A 25764-nucleotide genomic window follows, 5' to 3' on the forward strand; every position below is an offset into this window, starting at 1 on the left:
CCCCCACACTCACTTTCGCGCCCTGTCACAGCCCCGACTCGCAGGTAGAGAGTTAAGAGATTTAAAGAGAAATTGCTACATTGTGAGAAACTCACCCTGATGTTCGAGCAGCCGTCGGCGCGGCATCTCGGAGACGGCCCCGCACGGGCTGCAGAGGGGGGACCCAGAAGGGGCCGACCGGCCGGGCCGCTCAGCGCACTGCCTGGTCGCATGGGAGCCGCCCGGCAGCCTCCGCCAGGCCCCGGACCCGCGCCCGCTCCGGAGAGGACCCCTCGGGTTTGGGAAGAAAACAAAATGTTTTTTTAATTAAATGCAAAAGAAAAAAAAAACCTTGCAGGGTTTGTGTTCCGCGCCCCCCTTCCGCCACCGCCGCCTCCTCTTCCTCCCTCCGACCTCGCGGGTGGTGGGGGGGACCGGCTTGGGGGAGGCCCCGCCCCGCGCGCCGCTCCAGCCCCAGTCCCGGGGCTTTGGGGGAGCGCCTTCCAGGCTCCGAGGCAGTCCGCTGGCTGCGTGGAGCGGTGCTGTGGCTTGCGAAGGGGGCCAAAGGGCTTCGCGTTCTCGGACCCGGGCGCCAGGCCCTGCAGGGGAGGGGGCGCCGTGCGCCCTGGGCGCGGCCCTGACGCAGGGGATGGTCGCCCGGTGACAGGACGTCACCGGGGCGAGCGCCGAAGGTTCGAAAAGGTAGACGGAGGCGAGGATGGAAAAGAGGGGAGGCTTCGCAGGTGGGACCGCGAAGGAGCCGGAGTACGAGCCAAGAAGATGAAAGGCGGTGGGGGCCTTGGGGCCACCGGCCCGGACACCCAGCGTGGTTTGATCACCCACCCCAGCCTGTCTTTGCCAAGCGGTGACGACCCCAGAGAGGGCGCCGGGGACTGGGCCGTTCTGCCTCCCGACGCCTCTCGGGCCGCGCTGTTGGGATTCCCAGAAGCCTTGATCCCAGCGTGAGAAGCACTGTCCCAACGTATGGAGAAGATCGGGTGGTCTGCCTGCAGGCGAGGCAGTGGTGGGAGGCACAGAAGACGAAGGGGCAGCTTCACCCAGCGATGTCCCAGGGAGAACGTGGTGAGCATGTGACTCCCAAGACGAGGTCAGCCACAGCAGGGATTTCCAAACCTGGCTGCACACCGTGATCACTTTTAAACAAAACAGCACTGGGGTCACATGCCTGCTCACTTACTTCATAAGTGTTCAGGCATGAGACCTGGCTGGCGGGCCCCAGGACAGCACCCTGGCCAGCACACGATTCCGTCTGGGGTTGGTTGTGTGAGATCTGGTTACAAGAGAAGTTTTGCCAGGTGGTGAGTTTGACGCCCTTCACAGATTCTCCTTCTTTGCAATTACATATAATGAGCCCCTGTGACAGCTCTAATTGTTACCTGGAATAGTATTGCTATTAACATTAGTAAGGTGACATATATGGAGGACAGTTAGGGAAATTTAATTTGGGCTGTTTGATCAAATATTTGATAAAAATCACAGATGAGGATAGAAATTTAATGCACAGAAATCTGTTACATTCCTATATACTAACACTGAACTAGCAGAAAGAAAAATTGGGAAAACAGTTGCATTCACAATTGCATCAAAAAGAATAAATACCTAGCAAGGAAGTGAAAGACCTAAACCCTGAAAACTATAAGACACTCTTAAGAGAAATTAAAGAGGACACTAATAAATGGAAATTCATCCCATGCTCTTGGCTAGGAAGAATTAATATTGCCAAAATGGCCATTCTGCCTAAAGCAATCTACAGATTTAATGCAATCCCTGTCAAAATACTATCAGCATTGTTAAACTAACTGGAACAAATAGTTCTAAAATTCATATGGAACCACAAAAGACCCAGAACAGCCAAAGCAAACCTGAGAAGGAATAAAGCAGGGGGTATCTCGCTTCCCAAGTTCAAGCTCTACTACAAAGCTGCAGTAATCAAGACAATTTGGTACTGGCACTAGAACAGATCCATAGAGCAGTGGAGCAGAATAGGGAGTCCAGATATTAACCCAAGCATATATGGTCAAATAAAGGAAACACGGACATACAGTGGGGAAATGACAGCCTCTTCAACAGCTGGTGTTGGCAAAAGTGGACAGCTATATGTAAGAGAATGAAAATGGATTACTGTCTAACTCCATACACAAAAGTAAACTCAAAAAGACCTGAATGTAAGTCATGAAACAATAAAACTCTAAGAAGAAAATATAGGCAAAACTATCTTGAATATAAACATGTGCAACTTCTTCATGAACATATCTCCTTGGGGAAGGGAAAGAAAAGCCAAAATGGACAAGTGGGACTCTATCAATAAAAAGCTTCTGTACAGCAAAGGACACCACAATTAGAAAAAAAGGCATCCTACAGTGTGGGAGAATATATTCATAAATGACATATCCAATAAGGGGTTAACATCCAAAATATACAAAGAGCTCATGTACCTCAACAAACAAAAAGCAAATTATCCAATTAAAAAAATGGGCAGAGGAGCTGAACACAGTGCAAAGAATAAATTCAGATGGCTAACAGGCACATGAAAAGATGCTCCACATTGCTATCATCACAGAAATGCAAGTTAAAACCACAGTGAAATATCACCTCACACCAGATGGGATGGCCAACATCTGAAAGACCAACGATAACAAATGTTGGTGACGATGTGGAGTCAGGGGAATCCTCCTACACTGCTGGTGGGAATGTAAACTAGTTCAGCCATTTTGGAAAGCAGTTTGGAGGTTCCTCAAAAACTCAAAGTAGAAATATCATTTGACCCAGGAATTCCACTGTTAGGAATTAACCCTAAGAATTTACAAGCCCAGTTTCAAACAGACATATGCACCCTTATGTTTATCGCAGCACTAGTTACAATAGCCAAGAAATGGAAGGACGCTAAGTGTCCATCAGTAGCTGAATGGATAAAGAAGATGTGGAACATATACACAATGGAATATTATTCAGCCATAAGTATAAAACAAATCTTACCATTTGCAGCAATGTGGATGGAGCTAGAGGGTTTTATGCTCAGCGAAGTAAGCCAGGTGGAGAAAGACAAGTATCAAATGATTACACTCATCTGTGGAATATAAGAACAAAGGAAAAACTGAAGGAACAAAACAGGAGCAGACTCACAGAATCCAAGAATGGACTAACAATTATCAAAGGGAAAGGGACTGGTGAGGATGGGTGGTAAGCGGAAAAAGGAGAAAAAGGGGCATTATGATAAGCACACATAAAGTAGGGGGGGGTCATGGGGTAAGCAGTATAGCACAGAGAAACCAAGTAGTAGTGACCCTAGCATCTTACTACGCTGGTGGACAGTGACTGCAATGGGGTATGTGGTGGGGACTTGATAATGGGGGGAGTCTAGTAACATAATGTTCAAGTAATTGTACATTCATGATACAAAAAAAGAACTATCCTCTGACACCCTATCCTCATTTTTTTTAAAGTATAACCATATTATATTCATAAGGTATTGGTCTGTACCCCACTAGAGGTATGCTGTGGACTACCAGAGCCACACGCTATATGTGGCTAGTCTGAATTGAGATGTCCTGTGAATGTAAATATACACCAGATTGTAAAGAATCCAAAATAAGTAAATTATCTCATTAAAATATTTGTGTTGATTAAATGTTGAAATAACATTGCAGGTTGAATTGTTTATTAAAGTTGATTTCACCTTTTTCTGTAACCTTTGTTTTAAAAAATAATTACTAGGAAACGTAAAATTGTGTCTGACACTCGGGGCTTGTATTTCTTTTGGACGGTGATGTTCTGGAATATAAGGTAAGGCAGGAACGTTTGTTTCTGAGTTACAGACACTGCTGTACCTCAGCAGAGAACAGAAACTCAGTGAGCAGTATTTGCTGAATTAAGGAATCCGAAAGTAGAATACCAATCCTTCTTGTTGTCAATCCCAGGGATCAATTTTTAAAACATACCAAAACTTTGAAGCATCATTTCCATAAAAGTCACCCATTTTAAGTGTATAATCCAACAATTTTCAGTGAATTCACCACATTGTCCAACCAGGAACGTCCCTTTTAGAATATATGCATCTCCCCAATCGGATCCCCTCATGTTCCTTTACAGCCCATCCCCATCCCATCCCATCCCAAGGCAACCGTAGATTTCCTCTGTTGGATTTGTAAGGAATAAATACCTGTGTCCTTCCAGGAAAGAAACTCCTTGACCAGACCGGGCCATTGCTCCTCCCGGTTTCTGTCTGTCCCTCAACGCTGCTCAGCCACGCCAGACCCACACATGGCTCAGGGTTTGCTCAAGGGAGGCGGGTGAGCTCGCGCCCGGCACCCTTAGGGGTTCGCCAGCCCCGCGCCTTCCCAAGGCCCCGAAGGGCAGGCCTGGGGGCTCGTGGTCCGCTGCCGCCTCCTGAAGAGCACGTGGGGCCGCCTCGCTGAGCCCCACAGCCCTGCGGGAGGGGCGCCTGCTCCCCAAGCCCTCCTCGCGGGGACGGGGACTGCGGCTCCCAGCGGCCCGCACGGGCGCGAGCTCCGCATCAGCGCGTCCCGGGGCGCCCCCGGCGGCTCCTAACCCTGCTCTGCCTTCCCCCGGCCAACCGCCTCCCTTCCCGTCCGCCGCCGGGCGCCTAACCGCGCTCAGCCCCGCCCCGCCGGAGGCCCCGCCCGGGCCCCGCCCCCGCCCCTCGGCGTTGGACGAAAAGCCGCCGAGGCCGCCCCGCCGGGCCGCACGCGCGGGGAGCCCGGGCGTCGCAAGGTGCGCGCGAGGATGCTCCGGGCCGGGCAAGGCGGCCGCGGCCGGTGCCGCGCACGCGTGCCCGCGTCGCGGGTGAGCTCACAAGATGCCCCGGGGGCAGGCCCGGCTGCGCGAGCGTGCCCGGCCAGCGTGCAGCGCTGTGGAGACCGGGGGACGCTTGGAGACCCGCGAGGCCCGGCGCGCGACCCCCGGAAGCGGGTAAAACCCGGTTGCTGCCGCCACGGCCGCCTCTCTTCCTCCCGATCCATAACCTTCCCGCTACTTCCTCATTTTCAGCCTCTTATCCCTGTAGAATTTTAATTTGTTGTTAACATTGCTTTTTGAGGGGGCCTATCTCTGTGTTGAAGGGCGCAGGGGGCGCCAAGGGCGCCCCTCACCCCGCGTCACGCACGCACTGTCTGCCCTCCCAACGGCTCCGGGCGTCGCTGCAGCCCCGCAGCCCCTTCTCCCTTGGAGAAGACTCAGCGGCCGCTGGCCACTGCACCCCCTTTCTCACCTACGCCGCCCCCCAGGCGCCAACTGCCCCCTCGCAGCTCTCCAGCTGGTACCTCGGGCGCTGCCGGACCTTGGCACTTTCTGCATCTTGGCCTTGGATTCGCCGCCTCGCACTTTCAGGTTTGTTCTGCAAAAAATTCTCTTTCCTCCTGAAGCGTTCTCCTCACCTTGGGGATCCAGGTTTGTTTCTTTTCAGGATCTTCCAGCAAAAACAAAAATCTCTATCCCTTGAGTACACCCTTTCCCCTCTTTTTAGGAAGTTAGACAAAAAATATCTTTCTTCACAGATTTCTTTTTTCTACCCAGGATCGCTTTCCAGCAAAAATCCTTCCTTTCCATCAAGGATTTTTTATTATCTCTTTCAAACTCATTAACAAACCATTCATTTCCAGTTTGTCTCTCGTCTAATATTTGTTTTCCCAACCCTCTTCCCCAACTCTGCAACAAAACCCTCTCTTGATCACCAGTTCTACCCCAGTTAGGCTTGTCCCAGCGAAATCCCCAGGTCCCTCCCCAGAAAGGGGGTATAGGAAAGGAGGAAAAAACAACTTTTTCTTAATAATAAAACCCTTTCTTCCACCTAGTCTCTCCCGTTTGCTATTGCTTCCTTGCTTCTAAAAGCTGCCATCTCCTCCAATTTCTCAGCAATGTCCTGGCTTCCTTGGGGACCCAAGTTCTGAATTGTCCCCTTCCTTTCCAGCACCTGCTCTTCAGGACAAAAGAAGTTGGACGAATCCTGAATTTACCACCCGGCGTTCCAGGAGGCAGTACCCAATGGTCTGACCGTTGCTGTCCCTGTGGGTCCTGCCCTGGGCCCTCCTGTTTCCTGGAGGATCCCTCACTTGCTCTTCCGGTGAGTTTCTGCCCTTCCTCGGTGGATTCCTTTCTTTCTCAGAAGTGTTTCTAATCCCTCCAAAAATCTCTGTAGCAGCGGTGAGAGCATTACAGAATTGCTGTTTGGGAAATCAGATAAGGAAAGGGGTTATTTGTTGTGCATGTTGACCTCCCTGGAGGAATGCAGACATTTATTAGACTGGCTTATGTTGCCTTGCTTATTGCAAAAATGCCTTTTCCTTCTCTAGCCCAGGCTAGCAACTTAAGATACCGACAGGCCCTGAGTGTGACCATCCAGACCGCGCTCTAAGCGACGCCAGTCAATGCAAATGGCCACATAGAAATGCCAGGACAGTGTTGCGAGAACTTAATTTTTTTAAATTATTGTTGATATACAATCTTATGTTGGTTTCAAATGTACATCACAGTGATTCAGCAGTCCCTGTCACCACCTAATATTGTGACTGCAAATTGCTGTACCCCTTTATCCCCCTATCGCCGCCCCCCCCACCACACTGGCCTTATCCCCTCCGCCTTGGTAACCGCAAGTCACCTCTCAGTGTCCATGAGTCAACTGCTGTTTTCTTTCTTCTGTTTCGCATTGCAGAACTTAATTTTTTTTTTTTTTTTTTTTGGTGAAGAGACCAGAATGCTGTCTCTGTGAAACGCTTGGATCTTTAAAAATGCTATCAATGAATTTAATAAATATTTAAAGACAGTGTAGGCCCCTTCCAAAACATGTCTGCTGGCTGCCAGTTTAGAATTTTTGGTTTAGAGTTTCTTTCTGTGTTAGACACACTTACACAGATATATATCCTCCTGGGCACATGCGTATGTGCAGGACTTGTTCTCTTTAGGGCTAAAGTTCTCAAACTTCTTGATTTTATAACTTGTCTACACTTAGAAATTATGGAAGACCCCAAAGAGGTGTTCTGCATGTGAATTTTATCTGCTGATATTTGCTGCATTACAAGTTTAAACTAATAAACTTTAACAATATTTATTAATTCTTTTTTTGGTATCATAATCTACAATTACATGGGGAACATTATGTTTACAAGACTCCCCCCTTCACCAAGTCCCCCCACAAACCGCATTACAGTCACTGTCCATCAGCGTAGTAAGATGCTGTAGAGTCACTACTTGTCTTCTCTGTGTTGCACAGCCCTCCCCCCAAATTATACATGCTGATCTTAGTGGCCTCTTTCTTCCCCCACTTGCCTCGTCCCCTTATCCCTCCCTTCCCACCCATCCTCCGCAGTCCCTTTCCCTTTCGTAACTGTTAGTCCATTCTTGGGTTCTGTGATTCTGCAGCTGTCTTGTTCCTTCAGTTTTTGCTTTGTTCTTACACTCCACATATGAGTGAAATCATTTGGTACTTGTCTTTCTCCGCCTGGCTTATTTCACTGAGCGTAATACCCTCTAGCTCCATCCATGTTGTTGCAAGTGGTAGGGTTTGTTTTCTTCTTATGGCTGAATAATATACCATTGTATATGTGTATCACATCTTATTCATCCATTCATCTACAGATGGACACTTAGGTTGCTTCCATTTCTTCCCTATTGTAAATCGTGCTGCAATAAACATAGGGGTGCATATGTCTTTTTCAAACTGGCTCCTCCATTCTTAGGGCAAATTCCTAGGAGGGGACAGGACTATGTTTTTTAACAATGTTAGGAGTGGGGAAATCAGGAAAAACTTTTCATAGGTTAAAAGCTGCAGGTCTATTTGCAACAACATGGATGGATCTAGAGGGTATTATGCTCAGTGAAATAAGCCAAGCAGAGAAAGACAAGTACTGAATGATTTCACTCATCTCTGGAGTGTAAGAACAAATAAAAAACCTGAAGGAGCAGGACAGCATCAGACTCACAGAACCCAAGAGTGAACTAACAGTTAACAAAGGGAAAGGGACTGGGGAGGATGGGTGGGAAGGGGAAAAGGGAGAAAAAGGGGCATTATAATTAGCAGACATAATGTAGGGGGGGTCATGGGGAAGGCAGTATAGCACAGAGAAAGCAAGTAGTAGTGACTCTAGCATCTTACTATGCTAGTGGACAGTGACTGTAATGCGGTATGTGGCGGGGACTTTATAGTGGGGGGTGTCTAGTAACATAATGTTCAGTAATTGTACATTCATGATACCAAAAAAAATGTATCCTCTGACAGTCTGTCCTCTTTCCTTATTTTTTTAAAAGTATAACAATATTATATTCATAAAGTATTGGTCTGTCCCCCACTAGAGGTATGCTGTGGAGTACCAGAGCCACTCGCTGTATGTGGCTATGATGTGGCTAGTCCGAATTGAGATGTCCTGTGAATGTAAATATACACCAGATTTTAAAGAATAAAAAATAAGTAAATTATCTCATTAAAATTTTTATACTCATTAAATGTTAAAATAACATTACAGGTTGAATTGTTATTAAAGTTGTTTTCACCTTTTTTTGTAACCTTTGTTTAAAAAAATGATTACTAGGAAATGTAAAATTGTGTCTGACACTTGGGGCTTGTATTTCTTTTGGACACTGATGTTCTGGAATATAAGCCTAGGCAGGAACGTTTGTTTCTGAGGTACAGACACTGCTGTACCTCAGAAGAGAACAGAAACTCAGTAAGGAACCCAAAAGTAGAATGCCAGTCCTTTTTGTTGTTTACCCCAGGGGTTCATGAAGAAATAAGAAAACTTTGAAGCATAATTTCCATAAAAGTCACCCATTATAAGTGTATAATCCAACAATTTTTAGTGATTCACCAGATTGTCCAACCGTCAACGTCCCTTTTAGAGTATATGCATCTCCCCAATCGGATCCCCTCATGTCCTTTACAGCCCGTCCCCATCCCATCCCATCCCAAGGCAACCACTGTACGTCGTCTCCGTATACGATTTCCTGTGTTGGATTTCTAAGGAATGAATCCCTGTGTCCTTCCAGGGAGCAAACTCCCTGACCAGACCGGGCCATTGCTCCTCCTGGTTTCTGTCTGTCCCTCAACGCTGCTCAGCACAGGGCCGGACCCACACATGGCTCAGGGTTTGCTCAAGGGAGGCTGGTGAGCTCGCGCCCCCTTAGGGGTTCTCCAGCCCCGCGCCTTCCCAAGGCCCCGAAGGGCAGGCCTGGGGGCTCGTGGTCCGCTGCCGCCTCCTGAAGAGCACGTGGGGCCGCCTCGCTGAGCCCCACAGCCCTGCGGGAGGGGCGCCTACTCCCCAAGCCCTCCTCGCGGGGACGGGGACTGCGGCTCCCAGCGGCCCGCACGGGCGCGAGCTCCGCATCAGCGCGTCCCGGGGCGCCCCCGGCGGCTCCTAACCCTGCTCTGCCTTCCCCCGGCCAACCGCCTCCCTTCCCGTCCGCCGCCGGGCGCCTAACCGCGCTCAGCCCCGCCCCGCCGGAGGCCCCGCCCCTCGGCGTTGGACGAAAAGCCGCCGGGGCCGCGCCGCCGGGCCGCACGCGCGGGGAGCCCGGGCGTCTAAGGGGAGCGCGAGGATGCTTCGGGCCGGGCAAGGCGGCCGCGGCCGGTGCCGCGCACGCGTGCCCGCGTCGCGCGTGAGCTCACAAGATGCCCCGTGGGCAGGCCCGGCTGCGCGAGCGTGCCCGGCCGGCGGGCAGCGCTGTGGAGACCGGGGGACGCTTGGAGACCCGCGAGGCCCGGCGCGCGACCCCCGGAAGCGGGTAAAACCCGGTTGCTCCGCCACGGCCGCCTCTCTTCCTATCCCCATTCCCGGTCCTTCGTCATTTTCAGCCTCTTACCCCTTTAGAATCTATTCTAATTTGTTGATACATTGCTTTTTGAGGGGGCCTATCTCTGTTTTGAAGGGCGCAGGGGGCGCCGTGGGCGCCCCTCACCCCGCGTCACGCACGCACTGTCTGCCGTCCCAACGGCTCCGGGCCTCGCTGCACCCCGCAGCCCCTTCTCCTTGGAGAAGACTCCGCGGCCGCTGGCCACTGCACCCCTTTTCTTACCTACGCCGCCCCCCAGGCGCCAACCGCCCCCTCGCAGCTCTCCAGCTCGTAGCTGGGGCCCTGCCCGCCTCCGCCCTTTCTGCATCTTGGCCTTGGATTCGCCGCCCCCCACTTCCAGGTTTGTTGTGCTAAAAATTCTGTTTCCTCCTGAAGAGTCCTCCTCACCTTGGGGACCCAGGTTTGTTTGTTTTTAGGATCTTCCAGCAAAAACAGAAATCTCTTCTCTATTTCTTGACTACGGCCCTCCCTCTCGTTTAGGAATTTAGAGCGAAAAATACCTTTCTTTCTTTACAAATTTTTTTTTTTTCTCTCCAGGATCGCTTTCCAGCAAAAATCCTTCCTTTCCACCAAGGGTTTTTTGGTATATCTTTCCAACTCATTAACCGTTCATTCCCAGGATCTCTCTCGTCTGGTATTGGTTTTCCCAACCCTCTTCCCCAACTCTCCCAACAAAAGCCTCTCTTGATCACCAGTTCTACCCAGTTAGGCTTGTCCCAGCGAAATCCCCAGGTCCCTCCCAGAAAGGGGGGATAGGAAAGGAGGAAAAAACAACTTTTTCTTAACAACAGAACCCTTTCTCCCACCTAGTCTCTCCCGTTTGCTATTGCTTCCTTGCTTCTAAAAGCTGCCATCTCCTCCAATTTCTCAGCAGTGTCCTGGCTTCCTTGGGGACCCAAGTTCTGAATTGTCCCCTTCCTTTCCAGCACCTGCTCTTCAGGACAGAAGAAGTTGGACGAATCCTGAATTTACCACCCGGCGTTCCAGGAGGCAGTACCCAGTGGTCTGACCGTTGCTGTCCCTGTGGGTCCTGACCTGGGCCCTCCTGTTCCCTGGAGGATCCCTCACTTGCTCTTCCGGTGAGTTTCCGCCCTTCGCACTTGTCTAAAGAAAGTTACCTCTTCAGTGGATTCCTTTCTTTCTGGGAAGTGTTTCTAATCCCTCCACAAGTCTCTGTACCAGTGGTGAGATCATTACGGAATTGCTGTTTGGGAAATCAGACAAGGAAAGGGGTTATTTGTTGTGCATGTTGACCTCCCTGGAGGAATGCAGACATTTATTAGACTGGCTTATGTTGCCTTGCTTATTGCAAAAATGCCTTTTCCTTCTCTAGCAACTTAAGATACCGACAGGCCCTGAGTGTGATCATCCAGACTGCGCCCTAAGCGACGCCAGTCAATGCAAATCGCCGCCGCATAGAAATGCCAGGACAGTGTTGCGAGAACTTAATTTTTTTAAAGTATTGTTGATATACAATCTTATGTTGGTTTCAAATGTACATCACAGTGATTCAGCAGTCCCTGAGACCACCTAACATTGTGACTGGAAATTACTGGGCCCCTTTATCCCCCTGTAGCACCCCCGCCACCCCCCCGAACACCACCACCACACTGGCCCCATCCCCTCCTCCTTGGTAACCACTAGTCACCCGTCAGTGTCCATGAGTGTCCTGCTGTTTTGTTCCTTCTGTTTTACTTTGCAGAACCTAATTTTTTTTTGGGGGGGGGGGGAAGGGACCAGAACACTGTCTCTGTGTGAAACCTTTTGCTCTTTAAAAATGCTGACAATGAATTTAATAAATATTTAAAGACAGTGTAGGCCCCTCACAAAACATGTCTGCTGGCCGCCAGTTTAGAATTTTTGGTTTAGGGTTTCTTGCTGTGTTAGACACACTTACGCAGATACATATCCACCTGGGCACATGCGTATGTGCACGAGTTGTTCTCTTTAGGGCCGAAGCTCTCAAACTTCTTGAGCTTAGGACTTGTCTACACTTAAAAATTATGGAAGACCCCAAAGAGGCATTCAGCCTGTAAACTACATCTGGTGATATTTGCTGCATTACAAGTTTAAACTAATAAACTTTAACAATATTTATTAATTCTTTTTTTTGGTATAAGAATCTACAATTACATGAGGAACATTATATTTACTAGACTCCCCTCTTCACCAGGTGCCACCCACGAACCCCATTACAGTCACTGTCCATCAGCGTAGGAAGATGCTGTAGAGTCACTACTTGTCTTCTCTGTGTTGCACAGCTCTGCCCTCACATTATACATGCTAATCTTAGTGGCCCCTTTCTTCCCTCCCCCTTGCCCCCTTATCCCTCCCTTCCCACCCATCCTCCGCAGTCCCTTTCCCTTTGGTAACTGTTAGTCCATTCTTGGGTTCTGTGATTCTGCTGCTGTCTTGTTCCTTCAGTGTTTGCTTTGTTCTTACACTCCACAGATGAGTGAAATCATTTGTTACTTGTCTTTCTCCGCCTGGCTTATTTCACTGAGCGTAATTACCCTCTAGCTCCATCCATGTTGTTGCAAATGGTAGGATTTGTTTTCTTCTTATGGCTGAATAATATTCCATGGTGTATGTGTACCACATCTTCTTTATGCATTCATCTACTGATGGATACTTAGGTTGCTTCCATTTCTTGGCTATTGTAAATAGTGCTGCAATAAACATAGGGGTGCATATGTCTTTTTCAAACTGAGCTCCTGCATTCTTAGGGCAAATTCCTAGGAGTGGACAGGCCTATGTTTTTTAACAATGTTAGGAGTGGGGAAATCAGGAAAAACTTTCATAGGTTAAAAGCTGCAGGTCTATTTGCAACAGCATGGATGGAGCTAGAGGGTATTATGCTCAGTGAAATAAGCCAAGCAGAGAAAGACAAGTACCGAATGATTTCACTCATCTGTGGAGTGTAAGAACAAATAAAAAACCTGAAGGAGCAGGACAGCATCAGACTCCCAGGACCCAAGAGTGGACTAACAGTTAACAAAGGGAAAGGGACTGGGGAGGATGGGTGGGAAGGGGAAAAAGGAGAAAAAGGGGCATTATGATTAGCACACATAATGTAGGGGGCGGTCATGGGGACGGCAGTACAGCACGGAGAAACCAAGTGGTAGTGACTCTAGCATCTTACTACGCTGATGGACAGTGACTGCAATGGGGTATGTGGCGGGGACTTGATAATGGGGGACATCTAGTAACATAATGTTGTTCAAGTAATTGTACATTCATGATACCAAACAAAAAGTATCCTCTGACTGTCCTCTTTCCTTATTTATTTTTAAAGTATAACCATATTATGTTCATAAGATATTGGTCTGTCCCCCACTAGAGGTATGCTGTGGAGTACCAGAGCCACTAGCTATATGTGGCTATGATGTGGCTAGTCCGAACTGAGATGTCCTGTGAATGTAAATATACACCAGATTTTAAAGAATAAAAAATAAGTAAATTATCTCATTAAAATTTTTATATTGATTAAATGTTAAAATAACATTGCAGGTTGAATTGTTATTAAAGTTGTTTTCACCTTTTTTTGTAACCTTTGTTTAAAAAAATGATTACTAGGAAATGTAAAATTGTGTCTGACACTTGGGGCTTGTATTTCTTTTGGGTGGTGATGTTCTGGAATACAAGCTGAGGCAGAAACGTTTGTTTCTGAGGTACAGACACTGCTGTACCTCAGCAGAGAACAGAAACTCAGTAAGCAATATTTGCTGAATTAAGGAACCCAAAAGTAGAATGCCAGTCCTTTTTGTTGTCTACCCCAGGGATCCATTATGAAAAAATAAGAAAACTTTGAAGCATTATTTCCATAAAAGTCACCCATAGTAAGTGTATAATCCAACAATTTTTAGTAAATTCACCAGATTGTCCAACCGTCAACGTCCCTTTTAGAATATTTGCATCACCCCAATCGGATCCCCTCATGTCCTTTACAGCCCATCCCCATCCCATCCCATCCCAAGGCAACCACTGTACGTCGTCTCCGTATACGATTTCCTGTGTTGGATTTCTAAGGAATGAATCCCTGTGTCCTTCCAGGGAGCAAACTCCCTGACCAGACCGGGCCATTGCTCCTCCCGGCTTCTGTCTGTCCCTCAACGCTGCTCAGCACAGGGCCAGACCCGCACATGGCTCAGGGTTTGCTCAAGGGAAGGCGGGTGAGCTCGCGCCCCCTTAGGGGTTCTCAGCCCCGCGCCTTCCCAAGGCCCCGAAGGGCCTGGGGGCTCGTGGTCCGCTGCCGCCTCCTGAAGAGCACGTGGGGCCGCCTCGCTGAGCCCCACAGCCCTGCGGGAGGGGCGCCTACTCCCCAAGCCCTCCTCGCGGGGACTGCGGCTCCCAACGGCCCGCACGGGCGCGAGCTCCGCATCAGCGCGTCCCGGGGCGCCCCCGGCGGCTCCTAACCCTGCTCTGCCTTCCCCCGGCCAACCGCCTCCCTTCCCGTCCGCCGCCGGGCGCCTAACCGCGCTCAGCCCCGCCCCGCCCGGGCCCCGCCCCTCGGCGTTGGACGAAAAGCCGCCGAGGCCGCCCCGCGGAGCCGCACGCGCGGGGAGCCCGGGCGTCTAAGGTGCGCGCGAGGATGCTCCGGGCCGGGCAAGGCGGCCGCGGCCGGTGCCGCGCACGCGTGCCCGCGTCGCGGGTGAGCTCACAAGATGCCCCGGGGGCAGGCCCGGCTGCGCGAGCGTGCCCGGCCGGCGGGCAGCGCTGTGGAAACCGGGGGACGCTTGGAGACCCGCGAGTCCCCGCGCGCGACCCCCGGAAGCGGGTAAAACCCGGTTGCTGCCGCCACGGCCGCCTCTCTTCGTCTCTATCCACCTTCCCACTCCTTAGTCATTTTCAGCCTCTTATCCCTTTAAAATCTAATTTGTACATTTATTTTTGAGGGCGCCCATCAACCTTTGGAAGGGCGCAGGGGGCGCCGTGGGCGCCCCTCACCCCGCGTCACGCACGCACTGTCTGCCCTCCCAATGGCTCCGGGCCTCGCTGCAGCCCCGCAGCCCCTTCTCCCTTGGAGAAGACTCGGCAGCCACTGGCCACTGCACCCCTTTTCTTACCCACGCCGCCCCCCAGGCCCCAACTGCCCCATCGCAGCTCTCCAGCTCGTAGCTGGGGCCCTGCCCGACCTCCGCCCTTTCTGCATCTTGGCCTTGGATTCGCCGCCCCCCACTTCCAGGTTCGTTCTGCTAAAAATTCTGTTTCCTCCTGAAGAGTCCTCCTCATCTTGGGGACCCAGGTTTCTTTCTTTTTAGGATCATCCAGCAAAAACAAAAATCTCTCTCTATCCCTTGAGTACAACCCTCCCCCTCCTTTTTGGAACTTAGAGCAAAAAATATCTTTCTTTCTTCACAGATTTTTTCCCTCCGTCCAGGATTGCTGTCCAGCAAAAATTCTTCCTTTCCACCAGGATTTTTTGGTGTATCTTTCCAACTCATTAACAAACCATTCATTCCCAGTTTCTCTCTGGTCTGATACTTGTTTTCCCAACCCTCTCCCCCAACTCTCCAACAAAAGCCTCTCTTGATCACCAGTTCTACCCAGTTAGGCTTGTCCCAGCGAAATCCCCAGGTCCCTCCCCAGACAGGGGAGATAGGAAAGGAGGAAAAAACAACTTTTTCTTAACAACAGAACCCTTTCTCCCACCTAGATCTCTCCCGTTTGCTATTGCTTCCTTTCTTCTAAAAGCTGCCATCTCCTCCAATTTCTCAGCAGTGTCCTGGCTTCCTTGGGGACCCAAGTTCTGAATTGTCCCCTTCCTTTCCAGCACCTGCTCTTCAGGACAAAAGAAGTTGGACGAATCCTGAATTTACCACCCGGCGTTCCAGGAGGCAGTACCCAGTGGTCTGACCGTTGCTGTCCCTGTGGGTCCTGACCTGGGCCCTCCTGTTCCCTGGAGGATCCCTCACTTGCTCTTCCGGTGAGTTTCTGCCCTTCCTCGGTGGATTCCTTTCTTTCTCAGAAGTGTTTCTAATTCCTCCACAAGTCTCTGTACCAGTGGTGAGATGATTACGGAATTGCTGTTTGGGAAATCAGATAAGGAAAGGGGTTTTTTGTTGTGCATGTTGACCTCCCTGGAGGAATGCAGACATTTATTAGACTGGCTTATGTTGCCTTGCTTATTGCAAAAATGCCTTTTCCTTCTCTAGCCCAGGCTAGCAACTTAAGATACCGACAGGCCCTGAGTGTGACCATCCAGACTGCGCCCTAAGCGACGCCAGTCAATGCAAATGGCCACATAGAAATGCCAGGACAGTGTTGCGAGAACTTCATTATTTAAAATTAAAGTATCGTTGATAGACAATCTTATGTTGGTTTCAGATGTACATCATTTGGTTTAGCAGTCCCTGTGACCCCCTAACATTGTGACTGCAAATTACTGGGCTCCCTTATCCCCCTATTGCCGCACACCCCACCCTCCTCACTGGCCCCATCCCCTCCCCCTTGGTAACCACTTGTCACCTCTCAGTGTCCATGAGTCTAGTGCTGTTTTCTTCTGTTTTGCTTTGCAGAACTTAATTTTTTTTTTTTTTTTTTTGGTGAAGAGACCAGAACACTGTCTCTGTGTGGAACCTTTTGAACTTTAAAAATACTGACAAGTTTAATGAATATTTAAAGACAGTGTAAGCCCCTTACAAAACTTGTCTGGTGGCCGCCAGTTTAGAAGTTTTGTTTTAGGGTTTCTTTCTGTGTTAGACACACTTACACAGATACATATACCCCTGGGCCTATGCGTATATGCAGGACTTGTTTTCTTTAGGACCAAAGTTCTCAAACTTCTTGATCTTAGGACTTGTCTGCACTTTATTATGGAAGACCCCAAAGAGGCGTTCTGCATGTGTACTCTATCTGCTGACATTTGCTGCATTACAAGTTTAAACTAATAAACTTAAACAATATTTTTTAATTCATTTATAAATAGCAATAGTAGACCAATTCTGTGTTAACATAATTGACATTTTTATTAAAAGACTGTTTCAGAAAACAAAAAATGTAGTGAGAATAATAGCATTGTTTTATAGTTGTTTCTTATAACTGCTTTTGTATTCAGCCGCTTTGGATATGTCCTGTAGCCTCTGCAAAGTTTCCCTGAGAATGAAAAAGGCAGATATTTTTATGAAAATAGTTTTGACCTCGTTGACTTCCTGAAAGACTCTTGAAGACCTGGGGGCTCCCCACATTGCCATCCACCTCACCATGAAAACTGCTCCTCTAGATTTTAGTGCTTATTTGCACCTTCTTTTAGGATCAGCTTTTAGAGTGAGAAACTTTGGTGTCTCTTTTCTTCGTTTAGTTAATTCTGGGTAAGAAATTTTCCTGGGAAGTACAGTCAGAGGCTACTGATTGCACCATGTCTTTCTCTTTCACAATGTAAGCTTTAAATCTGCTCTTTTCATGAGATATCGGAGGAAATGAGTTAAACCTCTGGTAAAAATTATATTGGTTGGATGGCCAGAGGAGGGAGTCTTTCCTGACTAGTCAGTTTAAAAATGTGGGTGCAGAGTATTACACAGGAGTCCCTGCCTCAAGTGTGGAATTACAACACAGTGGAGTGGTTATGTGTGAGAGCTTTGAAGTCAGACTACCTGGGGGTGAATCATGACCTTGATTTGGGGTAAGTTACTTAACTTCTCTAGACTACGTCATCCATAAAATAGGGTTAATAATACAGCATATTGCCTCAAAGGGGTACTGTGGGAATTAAATGAGATGATACATACATGGTTAGAGTAGGGCCTGGTATATGATAAAGCCTTTATAAATGTTTGCTTCTACTCTTACTATTATGATGATGATTATTATAGGGGCCTGGCAAGAAGGTAAGTGAGGACTGTGGGAACTGGAGGCCACAGCCTTCTCTAGAGACGGCACCATCTGTCAGCTCTCTCTTATTGATGACTATCAGGGAATATCAAATCTGGTAATTTTTAAGAGAAGCCAGAAATCCACATATTTAGTTGAAATCTCTCCATTAAAAGAAATGTCAGTGGCTGATCCATTTTCATTTTATTTTATTTTATTTTTTTATGGTTTTTTTTCATTTTATTATCTTTAATCTATAGTTACATGCTGAACATTATGTTTCCTAGACTCCCCCTTCACCAAGTCCCCCCCACAAACCCCATTACAGTCACTGTCCATCAGCATAGTAAGATGCTATAGAATCACTACTTGTCTTCTCTCTGTTGCACAGCACTCCCCATGCCCCCCCACACATTATACATGCTAATCGTAAGGCCCCCATTCTTTTTCCCCACCCTTATCCCTCCCTTCCCATCCATCCTCCCCAGTCCCTTTCCCTTTGATAATTGTTAGTCCATTCTTGGGTTCTGTGATTCTGCTGCTGTTTTGTTCCTTTAGTTTTTCTGTGTTCTTATACTCCACATATGAGTGAAATCATTTGGTATTTGTCTTTCTCCACCTGGCTTATTTCACTGAGCATAATACCCTCTAGCTTCATCCATGTTGTTGCAAATGGTACAGTTTGTTTTCTTCTTATGGCTGAATAATATTGCACTGTGTATATGTACCACATCTTCTTTATCCATTCATCTACTGATGGACACTTAGGTTGCTTCCATTTCTTGGCTATTGTAAATAGTGCTGTGATAAAAATAGGGGTGCATCTGTCTTTTTGAAACTGGGCTGCTGCATTCGTAGGATAAATTCCTAGAAGTGGAGATTCTGGGTCAATAGGTATTTCTTTTGAGCTTTTTGAGGAGCCTCCATACTACTTTCCACAATGGTTGAACTAATTTACATTCCCAGCAGCAGTGTAGGAGGGTTCCTTTCTCCACAACCTCGCCAACATTTGTTGTTGTTTGTCTTTTGGATGGTAGCGATCCTTACTGGTGTGAGGTGGTATCTCATTGTGGTTTTAATTTTCATTTCTCTGATGACTAGCGGTGTGGAGCATCTTTTCATGTGTCTGTTGGCCATCTGAATTTCTTCTTTGGAGAACTGTCTGTTCAGCTCCTATGCCCATTTTTTAATTGTCTTATTTGCTTTTTCTTTGTTGAAGTCCGTGCACTCTTTATATATTTTGGATGTCAACTCTTCATCGGATCTGTCATTTATGAATATATTCTCCCATACTGTAGGATACCTTTTTGTTCTTTTGATGGTGTCTTTTGCTGTACAGAAGCTTTTCAGCTTGATATAGTCCCACTTATTCATTTTTGCTTTTGTTTCGCTTGCCCGGTGAGATATGTTCATGAAGAAGTTGCTCATGTTTATGTCCAAGAGATTTTTGCCTGTGTTTTTTTCTAAGAGTTTTATGGTTTCATGATTTACATTCAGGTCTTTGATCCATTTCAAATTTACTTTTATGTATGGGGTTAGACAGTGATCCAGTTTCATTCTCTTACATGTAGCTGTCCAGTTTTGCCAGTACCATCTGTTGAAGAGACTGTCATTTCCCCATTGTATGTCCATGGCTCTTTTATCATATACTAATTGACCATATATGTTTGGGTTAATGTCTGGAGTCTCTATTCTGTTACACTGGTCTTTGGCTCTGTTCTTGTGCCAGTACCAAATTGTCTTGATTACTGTGGCTTTATAGTAGAGCTTGAAGTTGGGCAGTGAGATCCCCCCACCCCCACTTTATTCTTCCTTCTCAGGATTGCTTTGGCTATTGGGGGATCTTTGGTGTTTCCATATGAATTTTTGAACTATTTGTTCCAGCTTGTTGGTAATTTGATAGGGATTGCATCAAATCTGTATATTGCTTTGGGCAGGAGGCCACTTTGATGACATGAATTCTTCCTAGCTGAGAGCATGGGATAAGTTTCCATTTGTTAGTGTCCTCTTTAATTTCTCTTAACAGTGTCTTATAGTTTTCAGGGTATAGGTCTTTCACTTCCTTGGTTAGGTTTATTCCTAAGTATTTTATTCTTTTTGATCCAATTGTGAATGGAATTCTTCTCATGATTTCTCTTTCTATTAGGTCATTGTTAGTGTATAGGAAAGCCACAAATTTCTGTGTGTTAATTTTGTATCCTGCAACTTTGCTGTATTCCAATATCAGTTCTAGTAGTTTTGGAGTGGAGTCTTTAGGGTTTTTATGTACAATATCATGTCATCTGCAAATAGTGAAACTTTAACTTCTTCTTTGCCAATTTGGATTCCTTTTATTTCTTTGTTTTGTCTAATTGCCATGGCTAGGACCTCCAGTACTATGTGGAATAACAGTGGGGAGAGTGGGCATCCCTGTCTTGTTCCCGATCTCAGAGGAAAAGCTTTCACCTTCTCTCTCTTCAGCATGATGTTAGCTGTGGGTTTATCATATGTGGTCTTTATTATGTTGAGGTAGTTGCCCTCTGTACCCATTTTGTTGCGAGTTTTGGCTGATCCATTTATAAAGAACATTGTGTAGCTCAAAAAAACAGGCCTGTGGTTTTTTTAGTTTTTGTTTTTTTGAATTTTTGTTTTTTGGTATCATTAATGTACAATTACTTAAACAACATTATGGTTACTAGACTCCCCTATTATCAAGTCCCCCCCCCCCACGTACCCCATTACAGTCACTGTCCATCAGCATAGTGAGATGCTATGGAATCATTACTTGTCTTCTGTGAATATGCTGCCTTTCCTGTGTCCCCACCTGCTACATTAAGTGTGCTAATCCTAATGCCCCATTTTCCCCCTTATCCCTCCCTTCCCACCCATCCTCCCCAGTCTGTTTCCCTTGGTCACTGTTAGTCCATTCTTGGGTTCTGTGAGTCTGCTGCTGTTTTGTTCCTTCAGTTTTTGCTTTGTTCTTATACTCCACATATGTGTGAAATCATTTGATACTTGTCTTTCTCCACCTGCCTTATTTTACTGAACATAGTACCCTCCAGCTCCGTCCATGTAGCTGCAAATGGTAGGATTTGTTTTCTTGTTATGGCTGAATAATATTCCATTATGTATATGTATCACATCTTTATCCATTCATGCACTGATCCACTGATGGACACCTAGGTTGCTTCCATTTCTTGGCTATTGTAAATAGTGCTGCCATAAACATAGGGGTGCATCTGTCTTTTTGAAACTGTTCTACTGCATTCTTAGGGTAAATTCCTAGGAGTGGACAGGCCTATGTTTTATAACAAAGTTAGGACTGGGAAATGAGGAAAAACTTTCATAGGGTAAAAGCTGCAGGTCTGTCTCTTCATGCAGCTTCCAGCAGCCTGCTGTTACTCAAAGATGATCACTTCCTCCCTGTAACACCGATGCAGAGGGAAAGAAGAGGGTGGTGGTTGGGTAATAAAAGGCTGATGGTCCAACAGGTTGGGGCTTTTCAGAAAGGAAGAGAGGTGGCACAGTGGAATCCTGTCACTCTTCAGTGAAAGCGCTGCTGAGAGCCTTCTTTGATCAGAGTTCTGTCCCAGCTGAGATGTTATGAGAAGTATGCACACATAAAGCAGAGTCACAGCCACCTAGAGCTTATAGTCTAGAGAAAATTGAAGAACCTGAAAAATAAATTCTGAGGCCATTTGGGATAAGTGTTAGGATTATCAGACAAGTGCTTATTGGAGTTCAGAGGAGGAAGAAATAACCTCGGACTGTGTTATGTGAACAGTATTCTCCAGGTCAAGGGGGCATTTAGGCATGATTCTGAAGGGCTTCATTTGGCAAAACTGACGAAAGAGATGTTGGTCAAAGAAAACCACACAAATCAGGGTTTTGAATTCAGATGCCTCTACAGGCCTGACAGGGCATATAAATGAGAGGATGGGTGGGTGTGAGAGAACAGGGAGTGGTGAAGACTGTGGCAAACTGATGGGGGCATGCTCTGTCTAAAGTAGCTACAGCTTCTTAGCTCCAGCCAGTTGTTACTTTACAGGAATGTGGACTCAGTGTTGAAAGATGCTCAGATTTTTTCCCCCAGAATTTTAAATACAAGTTGGCAGCCTTACTTAACATAGAATCTCTTAATCTGTAGTGTCCAATTTGGTAGGCACTAGCCACTTGTAGCTATATAAATTTGAACTGAATTAAAATAAAATAAATAGTCACTCAGTTGCACCAGCTGCATTTCTAGGTATTCCTTAGCTCTGTGGCTCGTGGCTATCATTAGTGCAGATTTAGAACATTTCTGTAAGTACAGAGAGTTCTTCTGGAGAGTTCATACGCTATCCAAAAGAACTCAGACAGATTTTTCAATTTGATAACTAGTAGAAAATATTTAAATTTACTGCAGGCTAAACAAAACATCTTTGTAGACCAGGTAAACATTCAGATTTTCCCCTCCCTCCAAACAATGCTACAGTAAACATTATTTATCTAGTGTGGACTTCCTGCTGCAGTCTAGAACCATATGGCAGGTTACCCCCCACCAAAAGGTAGCATTTCACAGAGTTCTTTCTCTTCCTACCCCCACCAGTCATGGAGTGATGACCCTGTTTTAAAAGAAAAAAATTGAAATTGCATTGGATCGCCAGTATTGACTTATTGTTTTTTAAACAGTTAATGCAAAAATGTTGATGAAACAAGGCTTATATTCCTAGAGTTTAACAGTTCTTATACAGTTCTCTCTGCTATAAAGTCAGCATACACTTAAACACAAGCCAAGCAACCGAGCCAATGTAATTCAAAATACAAACATGCTATTTTGTTGAAGTTTAGCTGCTTCCTTGAAACAACTACTTTCCCGACTGCCACACTGAGCCCTTCTGCATTTAGCAGACCCTGTGATGTCTCAATTCTTCCATTCTTTCTCAGTTTGAACTACAGTAAAACCTCCATTTGTACCAGGATGCCTGTTGGCTTTTAATTGAACAGAAGGCATTGCAATGAGCTAAATCCACCTCTAGCTTCTCATTAGCCTGCGGCAGTAAAAATAGTCCTTGTTTGCCTTAGTGCCATTGTAAACATACCCTAGGCATCAAAACCAAATGGTAGCACTTGGTTATAGAGTGTTAATCCAATCATATAGATACACTGATTTTTTTTCTTTTAGTTAATTCTTAAAATGAAAACACATACAATTCTTGGAAAGAGTATCTGGACCCTTGGGTATGTCTACAAGGATCCAGGGCACCACAGACCCTGCCCCACAGGGACATGGAAGGTGCTGACACTTGATGAATTGAATTTGTGTGATGACAGAACCCAAGTAAATTCAATATCGGCTGAGGGGGGCTTGCTTTACTTTGTGGAAAAGCACGGCCTTTGGACTTTGGGCTTGCTTGCCCGAGGTTGTGACCAGACCGATGTGTTCTCTGGACTTTGGGAGTATGCTGGAAAGCAGGTGATTCAAGCGTTGGGGGATTCCAGAGACAGTCTGTCTCCCGCCCTGGCCCCACCCAGAACCTCTTGTGTTTTCTAGTTTAAAGGGTACACAATGTGGTCTGCTGTTTATTCCGTAAGGAATCAGTGTTGTGTGGTGGATAAGCACACAAGCTCTAAGGTCAAATTATCTGGGTTTAAAATCTGGCTCAACTACTTGTTAAGTACATGACTTTGGACAGATTACTTGTCCTCTCAGAGTCCCTTTCCTTCCCTGTAAAATGGAAGTAATAATAGAACCAGCCTCTGGGTAGTGAGTGAGGAGTGAGTGAATGAATGCATGTAAAGCACTTGGTGTAATCCATGAGAAGGAGAAAATGCTTAACATCTTATTTTACAAAATACTACTTTATATTTTATCAGCTTGTTTTATTACTGGGAGATGAATAAAGCTGGGTTCTTTGCTCCTCGGAGGACTGAAAACAGCTTCCAGCAGCCCTGTAAAAGAAACTTGAGAATTGGCAGGGAAATCATTTTGCCTCTGAATAGAAACTAATACAGTTCACACATACCCTTTTCTCTGCAGTCTAGAAACCTAGGAAGTTCTGAGAATGCCAGGGTGTCTCCAGTCTCCTTTGGTGGCCAAACCTGAATTCACATGTTGCTCTTTGCAGTCTATTTATTCTGCTTTACTCTGAGTCATCCTAGGTGTTATGATTTGGTCACCAGGTGCTGTCCTGGACTCCCTGGGGATTATTTAAAACACGGTGTATGCATTATGCACCTTTCTAAATCCCCCATGTTGTGAATTCTGGTACTCAGTCAGGTCCCAGAGCTGTGGTCCAGGTCTATGGACCTGTATTCAACTTTGAATTTGAGCTCCCTCGGTGGGCTACACACGCAGACACACAGGGAGATGCACAATGTGAAACGCAGGTGTTGAGGGCACAGCAGTTCCGTTACATCTCAACACAAAAAGAGTTTAAACAGTACACGCTGATATGGCCTGGAGTCCAGGCCCAACTCCTGGTATCCTAGCGTCCACCAGATTTGTTATCAGTGAGTCAGTGCATGTTTATTAAGTGTTTAGGTGTGGATAGAAGTATTCATAAAAGCCAAAATGGAAACAATCCAGATGCCCATCAATAGATTAATAGAGGCAGAAAATGTGGTCTCTACAGACAATGCAATGTTTCCTGGTCATAAAAAGGATGAAGTTATGGTAGGTAAATGCTGTGTAATGTGGATTAACCCGAAAAAATGCCATGCTTACTGGTAAAAGAAGCCAGACATAAAAGGCCAGATCTTGTTTGATTCCTTTTGCATGAAATAGATGACCCTGTGATCGGAACATCTTTGTTTGCATGCGTCGTAACTTTTTGCTGAGAAACTGGACATGCTGAACATTCCAACGCGGGGACTCTGGGAGTCGGATTTTCCCTCCACCCCAGGGCTGCCTGCTGCTCTTCCTCGTGGTTGTAACTGTTCAGGGACTTTTCTAGACTATTTCTGTGGACTGTTCTTTGTCAAATGCTGTCAGTGAAGACTCTTTCCATTATTATTTTTTAATATTTTATTCAGGTATTTTTGATATACACTCTTACGAAGGTTTCACATGAAAAAACAATGTGGTTACTACATTCACCCATATTATCAAGTCCCCCCCAGACCCCATTGCAGTCACTGTCCATCAGTGTAATAAGATGCCGCAGAGTCACTGTTTGCCTTCTCTGTGCTGCACTGTTTCCCCGTGATCCCCACACCATGTGTACTAAACATAATACCCCTCAGTCCCCTTCTCCCTCCCTCCCCAACCCTCCCCTTTGGTGACCGCTAGTCCCTTCTTGGAGTCTGTGAGTCTGCTGCTATTTTGTTCCTTCAGTTTTGCTTCATTGTTATATTCCACAAATGAGGGAAATCATTTGACACTTGTCTTTCCTGCCTGGTTTAATTCACTGAGCATAATGTCCTCCAGCTCCATCCATGTTGTTGGAAATGGTAGGATTTGTTTTTTTTAGCTGAATAGTATTCCATTGTGTATATGTATCACATCTTCTTAATCCATTCATCTACTGATGGACACTTAGGTTGCTTCCATATCTTGGCCATTGTAAAAAGTGCTACGATAAACATAGGGGTGCATATGTCTTTTTGAATCTGAGAAGTTGTATTTTTTGGGTAAATTCTAAGGAGTGGGATTCCCAGGTCAAATGGTATTTCTATTTTTAGTTTTTTGAGGAACCTCAGTATTGCTTCCACACTGCTTGAACTAGTTTACCTTCCCACCAGCAGTGTAGGAGGGTTCCACTTTCTCCACATTCTTGCCAGCATTTGTTGTTACTAGTCTTTTCTATGTTGGCCACCTTAACTAGTGTGAAGTGATATGTCATTGTGGTTTTACTTTGCATTTCCCCAATAATTAGCAATGTGGAACATCTTTTCATGTGTCTTTTGGCCATCTGAATTTCTTCTTTGGTGAAGTGTCTGTTCATATCCTCTGCCCATTTTTTAATCAGGTTATTTGTGTTTTGGGTGTTGAGGTGTGTGAGTTCTTTATATATTTTGGATGTTAACCCATTGTCGGATATGTCATTTACAAATATATGCCCCCATACTCTAGGATGCCTTTTTGTTCTGCTGATGGTGTCCTTTGCTGTACAGAAGCTTTTTAGCATGATGTAGTCCCATGTATTCATTTTTTATTTTGTTTTCCTTGACCAAGGAGATGTGTTCAGGAAAAAGTTG

At 46.4% G+C, this 25764-nt stretch overlaps 1 protein-coding gene across 1 annotated transcript in view; it reads left to right on the forward strand.

Moving 5' to 3' along the window:
• The window catches only part of LOC140847137 (zinc finger protein 541-like), a 223221-nt gene that overhangs the window by 165578 nt on the left and 31879 nt on the right, over window positions 1-25764 (forward strand). Inside the window, 2 exon segments of the mRNA XM_073226383.1 lie at window positions 10725-10877; window positions 15572-15724. The gene's annotated coding sequence lies outside the window, so the exon portion shown is untranslated.

This window comes from Manis javanica, chromosome 17 (assembly GCF_040802235.1).
Source record: "Manis javanica isolate MJ-LG chromosome 17, MJ_LKY, whole genome shotgun sequence".
NCBI lineage: Eukaryota > Metazoa > Chordata > Mammalia > Pholidota > Manidae > Manis > Manis javanica.